The sequence below is a fragment of the Bombus terrestris genome, chromosome 17 (assembly GCF_910591885.1).
Source record: "Bombus terrestris chromosome 17, iyBomTerr1.2, whole genome shotgun sequence".
Taxonomy (NCBI): domain Eukaryota; kingdom Metazoa; phylum Arthropoda; class Insecta; order Hymenoptera; family Apidae; genus Bombus; species Bombus terrestris.
The window spans coordinates 6,183,006-6,192,577 of record NC_063285.1 but is presented as its reverse complement, the minus strand read 5'-3'; the positions used below and the strand labels follow the sequence as shown (position 1 = coordinate 6,192,577).

Here is a 9,572-nt window from a genome sequence, read left to right as displayed (position 1 = left end):
AGACTTTTCTCCACGAATCCAATGATCTCGTGCCCTTAGACACACCCATCATAGTTTTCCTCGACAGCGTCACCGTGATGAAGAGACACTCTTCCGTACGATCTTAACGACGATACAAGTAATTCTCAGGTACGTAGTGCTTGCTCTGTGCGATAACCAGAATATAACTTAGCCTCTCACGAAATATACACGTTCGACATCCCGTTGACCGCGGATTCGTTACCGGACCCGAGACCATTGTCATAGTGCCGCGAGTACCTAAATATTGTGATTAACTACCAACGCTGTAATACCTCTAACTTGTGTCAATAAACTCCATCATTGATCCACCGCATCGATGGCCAATACCAACTAAGATTCATCGAACACTTCTACCCCCAATCCCAACGTTAAGCCGACATATATATGACTTATAATTTGTAGTAATAGATTAAGATTTGAAATTTGTTTTGTTGCAGCGAGATGGTTGTCCAAAAGTTATAAATCTTGGGAGTTCAGAGACTGATCTATATTATGAAAAGAAAAAATATGGGTGCAATAGAAGATAATGACTGATACCAACAATTTTTTACGTGTACAAAATGTTTTTAATGTCGCAAATAAACAACTATATTTATAAAATTGTAATAATTTATATTTTTTATTTTAAAAATTTAATTTCAAATTCGCGATCATGCAATCGTTTTGTTACAAAATGTGTGTACGGATTAATGTTTTTGTAAGTTGTAAAGAAATTTAAAATAGAGAAATAAATTGTAATCGTGCATAGAGATGCGTTGTATTCTTCTTTTATATAAATATTATCTTGCATAAAATAATACTGTGTTTTGAAAAAGAATATCAACACTCTTTGTCAATTTCGAAAATCTTTATTTTAATTGCATATTTAATCCATAATTTAATTTATAAAATTAGATTTGTAATAGAATTGCCACTCCACCAAGGATCCATTTACTAGCTCTCTCCTTAGTTCTTAATTTGAACGTCCACACGTAAGTAGGTCTTCGCGATCGTGTTTTATAAACAGGACATTCATACATATTCTTTAAATCTTGCTTGTCCTGTGTAATCGCCCTAATATATATATTATTGGTAATAATGGAAACAATTCTTTAAATAGAGAGTCCATGATACATCCTGTTTGATCGTCCCATCGTGCACCTTCCATGTATAATCCTTTTATATATGCACCTTCTCTTCGTGCTGATCTGTAAAGTTTTAGTGAAAAATCTATTATTACTACTCCGAAAAAAATTTATACAAATTGTAACTAAATTTTGTTAATGATTAAAACTAGTGAGTTTATTTAGATAAATGTACTTGAAATAAAATATTAAAAATGTTTAAAAATACAGTTAAGATATTTTTATTTATTAATACTTTAAAATATTTGTATATACACATGTATTTAATAGTATTATATGATATATAATATAATAATATATATAATAGTACTTTCATACGGCTACAAAGAGTTGATGCTGCAAAAATAAATCGTGGACTCCGCCAAAAAAAAGGTTCATTGAAAGATAACGATATGTATGTACAAATCCTTTTTTTCACCATTGTACATGTGCGATAAGTATAGTATACTCGATATTAACATCATACAAGGAAAAATAAGGAGGTACAGTAAGGAAAAATAAAAATAAAGAATACGTTTGAAGGAATGGCGGAGTAATGTTTTTAATAATTACGTGATTTCTTCTTTGGTTTTTCTCAGTACTTCACGATATAAACACATTTTGTCCAATGGCCATTCATTTTTGCGTGCGGTTTGTTGTATAATTGCAGTTAAAAATGGTTGAGGATTGTAAAAATCATTTAACCATACCGATGATGGTAACTACATAATGATTCGTTATGTTATTAGAATAGATTAATTGATGAGCAGAATAAGATTGCAATAAAGTTGAATACCAATGTTGTAAGATTGTTTAGATTTTAATGTTAATTGACAGAAACGGGAAATTCTGCGTTTGGTATATAATATTAATGACCCGTCGATATCGTCTGAAAGAAAATTCGTTAACCCTTTGAGTGCTGTGGGCGCATATAGGTGTCTGGCGAAAGCTATCGGTGTGGACTAAGGACATATACATGCGCTTTCTGTAAGTGCCCGGCATGGGCTAAGGACGCATGTATGGGTTTTTCAATTTTTCCGAACACCTACGCAGAAGTAATACTATTGCGTTTGTGTGAAATAAATATAAATGCATTCCTTACGGCAGTAAACAAATGCCAATAGTGCCTCGTTATTGTTGAAGTGGTCACCACTTGTAAGAAAACTCTACATCTGGTTTTTTTAGTTTTCTCAAGCACTGAATTTTTCACACACAACTAAATTATTAACTTGTGTTATATTTACTAAATTTAGTTTTCTAGTTTATTGTTTTCTAGTTTATTACCCAAATTCTAGTTAACTGTAAATTTCAATGTTTATAATAAATAATTAAAAATAACTAAAAAATAATGATCTTGAATCATTTAATCTCGTGCAAAAGGATTACTATAACTTATTACGATTTGCGCTTTGAATAGTCAATCAACAGAGTTCAGTCTAACGAAAAAGTATTCCGTCCACAGCGATCGTCAGCGCTAGACGCGCGCCGTCCGTACGGACGACATAGGCCGCGAGTAGTCAGCACTCAAAGGGTTAATATCTGGTTTGTCATCTTCTCGAGGGTTCGAAAATAGTTCAAGCAAAAGATTGTTTCTCAAGTTCAGCTAAAGGGCATAAAATACAGGATATTAAAGGCGAGTGTGCGGATAAAGCTGCTTGGAAATGTTAAATTTTATAATTCCTATTTTTTCTTAATGAAAGGTATTGTACTAGATCGGAGTGATGTTCTCAATTAATATGAATTTACACAAACTCAATCCAACTATTTTGGATTCAGTTCAGACAGATTCATATTCTATTTACTACAAATTATCTACAGATTAATTATCTGAAGATGAAAACACTTTGATTCATATCAGTTCACATCTAAACTTATTTTAGTTGAATAGATTGAAGCAGTCTTTTACAGCTTTTTTCTACAGGAAAGGGATACGAGTTATTAAAATTTCACTTTTTATGGGTAGCAACAATCGTGTGCGTTGAACGAAGCTTTATTCTGTCGCTCATTCAATTTTGCTATGTTTATTTTACCAGTTTGAGTTGAATTCCAGGCATCAAAATTTGCCACGGATTCAATTATCAATTTCATAAACTGAAATATTTCGATATTAATAGAGCATTGTTTTATACAATAATAAAAGTTAGAATAATAGTATAAAATAAGTAAATGGTTACCTTAAAATCAGCAGTCCAATCAGATAATTCATTTATTCGATATAACATATCCGTGAACCGACTGTTTAATCCTAATTTTGAAGGGTAAACTCTTTTTGTCCAAGACGGCGGAACAGCATCCATCATTATATAATTTTGTAGATCTTCGATCTCAGCATTAATAATTAATTCTCCCTATCAAAAAAATATCACTAATTAATTGTCTGGCGTTATATTACAAAGCAGCATTTAAAGTTTGAAAATTCAGAAGATTATGAAACTTTCTTCATCTATTATCGATAAATTTGAGAAGTTATAATTTTTTTTCCATAAGCAGATACATTCAATATAAACAATTTCGAATTTACTGTCACATTTCAGTAATTTTAAGTTGATCATGTTCTAATTGATTTAATGATGATGGAAGAATTATGGCAATATGTTCCAAGAGTTGTAACAGTAATTTGAGTCGCATAGGAGAAGGTCGTTTTGCCATTGCACTCATCGTATGATATAATTCTACAATGATTTCTTTCATTACGATATATTTAAAAATATTTTATATAACATACAATTTGGAAATTAGGTTCCAAAAACACATGTGGCGGCACACGAGCACGGAACTTTCCAACGGCTTCGCGACACAAGGCGCTATATCTTCAAAGCGTAAGGCCGACGCGTCTAATGTTTTTTTTTTTTTTTTTTTTTTTTTTAGAATATTTACAATCAATTCTCGTTTAGAATTTTCAGTAACTTAATTTGGCGTGATACAATGACATGGATTATAATAGTTTTATATTGTTGGTTTTAGTAGAATCTAAGGATTTAATCTAGGGGGTATTTTCTTTTTAGTCTGCGGATCTGGTCCATCGTGTCCAGTAGTTGGGTGACTAGTGGGTTGTGGTGGTTGTTGACTCGTGTGTTATATCTGCTTCTGGACTTGAGTATTTCATCTTTGACTGTAGGTATCTTGAGGTCACGGTGGATTGCTTCGTTGGTAACGTACCAAGGTGCATCAATTAGGGATCTTAGGGTTTTCGATTGGAAGCGTTGGAGCATTTCAATGTTGGAGTTATTGCTGTTCCCCATAGTTGGATCCCGTAGGTCCAGACAGGTTTTATTACGGCCTTGTAGAGGATTATTTTGTTCTGTATGTTTAGTTTGGAGCGTCGGCCCGTGAGCCAATAGAATTTTCTTAGTTTTTCCTTTAGTTGCTTTGTTTTTTCTGAGATATGTTTTTTCCAAGTTAGCCTCCTGTCCAGGGTCATGCCCAGGTATCTTACGGAGTCCTTACTTGGGATTATTGTGTTGTTAATGGTGACGTGGGGGCAGGTTTGTTTTCGGAGCGTGAAGATTACATGGGAGGATTTTTTTTTCGTTTATTTTAAAACCCCATTTTTGAAACCACTTTTCCATGGAGTCGAGACTTCGCTGGAGAGTGGATGAGGCAATTGCCGGGTCTGCGTGGGTAGCTAATAGTGCTGTGTCGTCGGAAAATGTTGCTATTGTTACCTCGTTTGATATGGGTAAGTCGGCAGTGTAGATGGAGAACAGTAGGGGTCCGAGGTCACTACCTTGGGGTATGCCGGATTCTATTGGGAATGTTGCGGAAGTGGCGTCTAGACATTTAACTATGAATTGTCTGTTGGTTAGGTAGGATTTTAAGATGGAGTAGTATGGGTGGGGTAGGATTTTTTTAAGCTTGTAGAGTAGCCCTTCATGCCATACTTTATCGAATGCCTGTTGGATGTCTAGGAATACGGCTGAGCAGTATTTTTCCTTTTCAAGGGTTTGGCTGATCATGTGGGTTATGCGGTGGATTTGCTCTACTGTTGAGTGTTGTTTTCGGAAGCCGAATTGGTGATCTGGGAGAGTTTTCAATTCTTCTAGGAGTGGAAGGAGACGGTTCGTGAGCATCCTCTCGAATAGTTTAGACAGGGTAGGTAAGGGACTGATTGGGCGATAGGAGCTGGCTTCATATATTGGTTTACCGGGTTTGGGGATGAGGGTGATTAGTGAGATTTTCCACGCCTTAGGAAAGTGTTCAAGGCGGAGGATGGCGTTAAATATTGATGCGATGAGTGCAATCCCTTTTATGGGGAGTTCCTTGATTGCTTTATTTCCTATTAGGTCGTGACCTGCTGCTTTCTTGGGGTTTAGGCGACGGATAGCTTCTATGATCTCTGCAGAGGTGAAGGGTTGGATAGGAGGGGACATTTGGAAGGGAGTGTGCAGGTATTCGGTGACGTCCGCTGCAGCTATGGAGGAATGGGGTTGGAATACTTCAGTCAAGTGTTTGGCAAATAGGTTGGCTTTTTCTATAGGGCTACGCGCCCATCCACCCTGCGGGCGGCGGATTGGAGGTATTATTTGTGGGGGGCGCGTGAGTTTCCTGGAGGCTTTCCATAGTGAGTAGTTTGAGTCGGCTGTGGGGGACAGGCTGGCGAGATATTTGTGAAAACGGTCATTATTGTAGTTCTTTATGGTTTTGGATAGTTTTCTAGTTGCGTTGTTTAGTTTGCGTTTGTCCTCCGGTGTTCTATGGGTCTGCCATATCCTTCTTAGTCTACGTTTTTCTGCTATTTTTTTTAATATGTACTGGGGGTATTCGTGGTTGCTGATGGACGTTTTTGCCGGTGTGGAGACGCGGATAGCGTTTATTATGCTCGCATTTAGGTATTCCGTGGCTGCTTCGATTTCGTCATTGGTTTTTAGTGAGGTTGAGGCTGAAGTTGTGTGGGTAAAGACTTCTCTAAAGAGCTGCCAGTTGGTGTGTTGGTTATGAATGGAGCCATTAGGTGTATTCTCGATGATAGTTGAACTGACTGTTACTATCACGGGGGAATGATCAGAGGAGAGATCAGCCGAGGAATTGATTTGGACGTGTCTTGGCGAGATATTTTTAGTTATGAAGAAATCAAGGAGATCGGGTATTTTGTTTGTGTCGGTGGGCCAGTGTGTGGGTTCGTATGTGGTAAGGTAGTTGAGGTTGTTGGATATTATGCTGTTGAGGAGGTTTTTGCCTCTTACTGTAACCAGTCTGCTACCCCATTGGGTGTGTTTAGCGTTGTAGTCTCCTCCGGCTATGCATCTGTTGCCCAGGGTGTCCAGGAAGTGGTCGAAGTCTTCTTTGGCGATGGAGTGTCTGGGAGGGCAGTATACAGCTGAGGTGGTGATTGTACCATGACAGTCTTCTATTGCTACGTTTGTTGCTTGGAGGTAGTCTTTCTGGAATGGTGGAAGTTCGTAGTGTTTGATGTTTGACTTGATTATGATTCCGGTGCCGCCGTGAGCCTTTCCGCTGGGGTGTCGGGTGTGGTAGAAGTTGAAGCCGTGTATTTTGAGGTAGTTTTTGTCGGTGAAATGGGTTTCGGATATGAGCATCACATCGATTTGCTGTTGTTTTAAGAATAGTTCTAGCTCAGATTTGTGCTGAGCTAGACCGTTGGCGTTCCACAGAGCTATTCGCATTGGTTTTATTTTGCTTCTGTGCTTATGAATTTGTCCATGAAGAGTGTGAGTAGTGACAGCAAGTTGTTAATTTGCTCAGTTTGCTTCTCGATAAGTTTTTCGAGTCTGGTAAAGTTGTCTGTGCTTTGTGGGGTGGGAATTCTATTTTCTGTGTGTACACTGTGTGTTTTCGAGTTGTATACGTTTCCTTGCGTTGCCTTCGCATAGGATACTGTTGGTGAGGTGAGTTTTTGGGGTTTAGGTTCTTGTATGTTTGTGTCCTTGGGTCTCAGTTTTGGATACCTTATATTATGTAGCGATTTGTAGGCTGAGCATCCTTTGTAGTTCGCAGGATGCTCTCCTTGACAGTGGATACACTTGGCGGGGGTTTCCGGGGGTTTAGTGCATTGGTCAGTGGGGTGATTACCTGCACATTTTACGCACCGGAAGTTGTGATTGCAGTATTTCTGCGTGTGGCCGTACCTTTGGCACCTTTTGCATTGTATTATTTCTTTCTTTACAAGAGGTGGCTCGAATTTAACTATGGAGTTCATCAGCCGATTGATATTGTAGATTTCTTTGTTGTTTGTTTTTTGTTTTAAGTCTATAAAGAATAAGGATAGTGGGTTTTTTGTGATTCTGTGCTTAATGTTGCTGATATTAGTTACTTCGTGGCCGTGGTTTGACAGTTCGCACTTTAGTTCGTCTAGATCAACTGAGTGATGGATGTTGCGTAGCACCACTCGAAATGGTCTTTCTTGTTTGAGCTGGTATGTGTGGAATTTAGCGTTTAATGTTTTTAATAGCTTGGTTAACTTTCTATAGGCGTCTGGGTGGGTCGGCAGTATTTTCACGTGGTTGTTGTTAATCTTTAACTTGTAGTCCTCTTTGCTGATTTCTTTTTCGATAGTCTTAATCATTGACTGAATGTCGATTACGTCGTTTATGAATATCGGTGGGGGAGGGGGAATTCTTTGATTATGGAGGTTGTTTACCTTTTCGGTTGTAATCATGGAGTCTTCCGTGGACTCCAGTATTGAAAATCTATTGTAGGTGGTCACCTGGCTGGCTGATGGTTTAGTTTGACTCTTGTTTACATTTGTCTTGGTTGGTTCGAGCTTTCGTTTTTTCGTGTGATGGTCGTTTACCAGGATAGATGTGTTGCCCTCTTGCCACGGGGGAGGAAAAATGGCGGTGTTATAATTTAGCTCCGGGGAGCCTGTTGGAAATGATAGAGCCATCATCGAGCTAGTTAATTCAGTGTGAAAGAACTAGTCGAGAGGCTGTTAACCCCTGGCTAGGTTACTTGGATTCGCTTTCGACAGATGGGCGTCACGTGGAGTTTTGTGAACTTCACAGGGCACTGGGCACACGTCTGCACGTCTCGGCACTCAGCAGCAACTGGATGGTCACTGCTGCTTTGTGGACTTTGCCGGGCACTGCTAACCAGAATGATAAGCGAACAAAATGCAGTACTCAAACAGCAAACCCAACAAATCACAGTCATGCTACAACTAATTACAAACGTGCTAAGCAAAAAATAAAAACGGACACTCTAAAAATAGCAGCCTGGAACTCAAACGGCCTACAACAACGGGCCCTCGAAACTAAAACATTCATATACAATAATAATATAGACATATTACTTGTCTCAGAAACACACTTCACTACAAAAAGCTATTTGAAAATACCATACTACACCATATATGATACCAAACACCCCTCAGGAAAAGCTCACGGAGGGACAGCAGTGATAGTCAGAAACGATATCAAACATTATCTTCACAGCCAAGTTAACAAAGAATATTTACAAGCAACCACTGTTACAGTTCAAACTAGCAGCAACCACTTCCAGTTGTCAGCAGTATACGTGCCTCCGCGACACAAAATAACAACACAAATGTGGGAAGAATACTTCCAGGACCTAGGGGACAAGTACATCGCAGCGGGAGACTACAACTCAAAGCACACGCTTTGGGGGTCAAGAAACATTACACCACGAGGTAGAACACTGGAAAAATACATTAGAAATAATAACCTCAATATATTATCCACAGGAACACCGACACATTGGCCGACTGACCTGAACAAAAAACCAGATCTTCTGGACTTTGCAGTTACAAGGGGACTAAACACAAATAAACTAAAAATAACACCCAACCTCGAGCTCAGCTCCGATCATACACCCATAATAATTGAATACAGAAACAAACCAATTCACTATAGCAAACCAGAAACACTATGCAATAAAACCACCATTTGGCAAACTTTCAAAGAAATAATAGAAAGCAAAATAAACTGCAACATCCCGTTAAAAACTCCTGAACACATAGAACAGGCAGTAGCAACATTGACAGCAACTATTCAGGAAGCAGCAAGGACAACCACTACTCCCGAACCAACCAGCAGACAAACAATAACAATACCGCAAGAAATACTTGAAATCAAAGAAAAAAGAAAAGCAAAAGCAAAATGGCAAAAATACAGAACCCGAGAAAACAAAAAACACTTAAACAAACTTGCAAAGGAAATAAAAAACAAAATAAAGGAGCACAACGATAACGAATTCTCAAAGTTCATAGGGACACTCTCCACACACGAGAACACCAACTATTCACTATGGAAAGCCACGAAAAAAATAAGGAAGTCAATAATACCCGTCCCGGCAATCAGAAAAGCAGATAACACATGGGCAAGAAGCAACGAAGAACAAGCTGAAGAATTCTCCAACCACCTCTACAACACATTCACACCACACATTACCAACAACAGCAACCTCAAAAGTCATACGGAGGAGGATCCACAAACCACTGCTACCGCAGCCGACAAGGAATACACCATACCT

The 9,572-nt window shown here is 38.4% G+C and overlaps 1 pseudogene; it reads right to left on the bottom strand.

Moving 5' to 3' along the window:
- Window positions 1-849: 849 nt before the first annotated feature.
- On the bottom strand, window positions 850-3,421 carry LOC125386666 (annotated as a pseudogene).
- Between the last annotated feature and the right edge of the window lie 6,151 nt (window positions 3,422-9,572).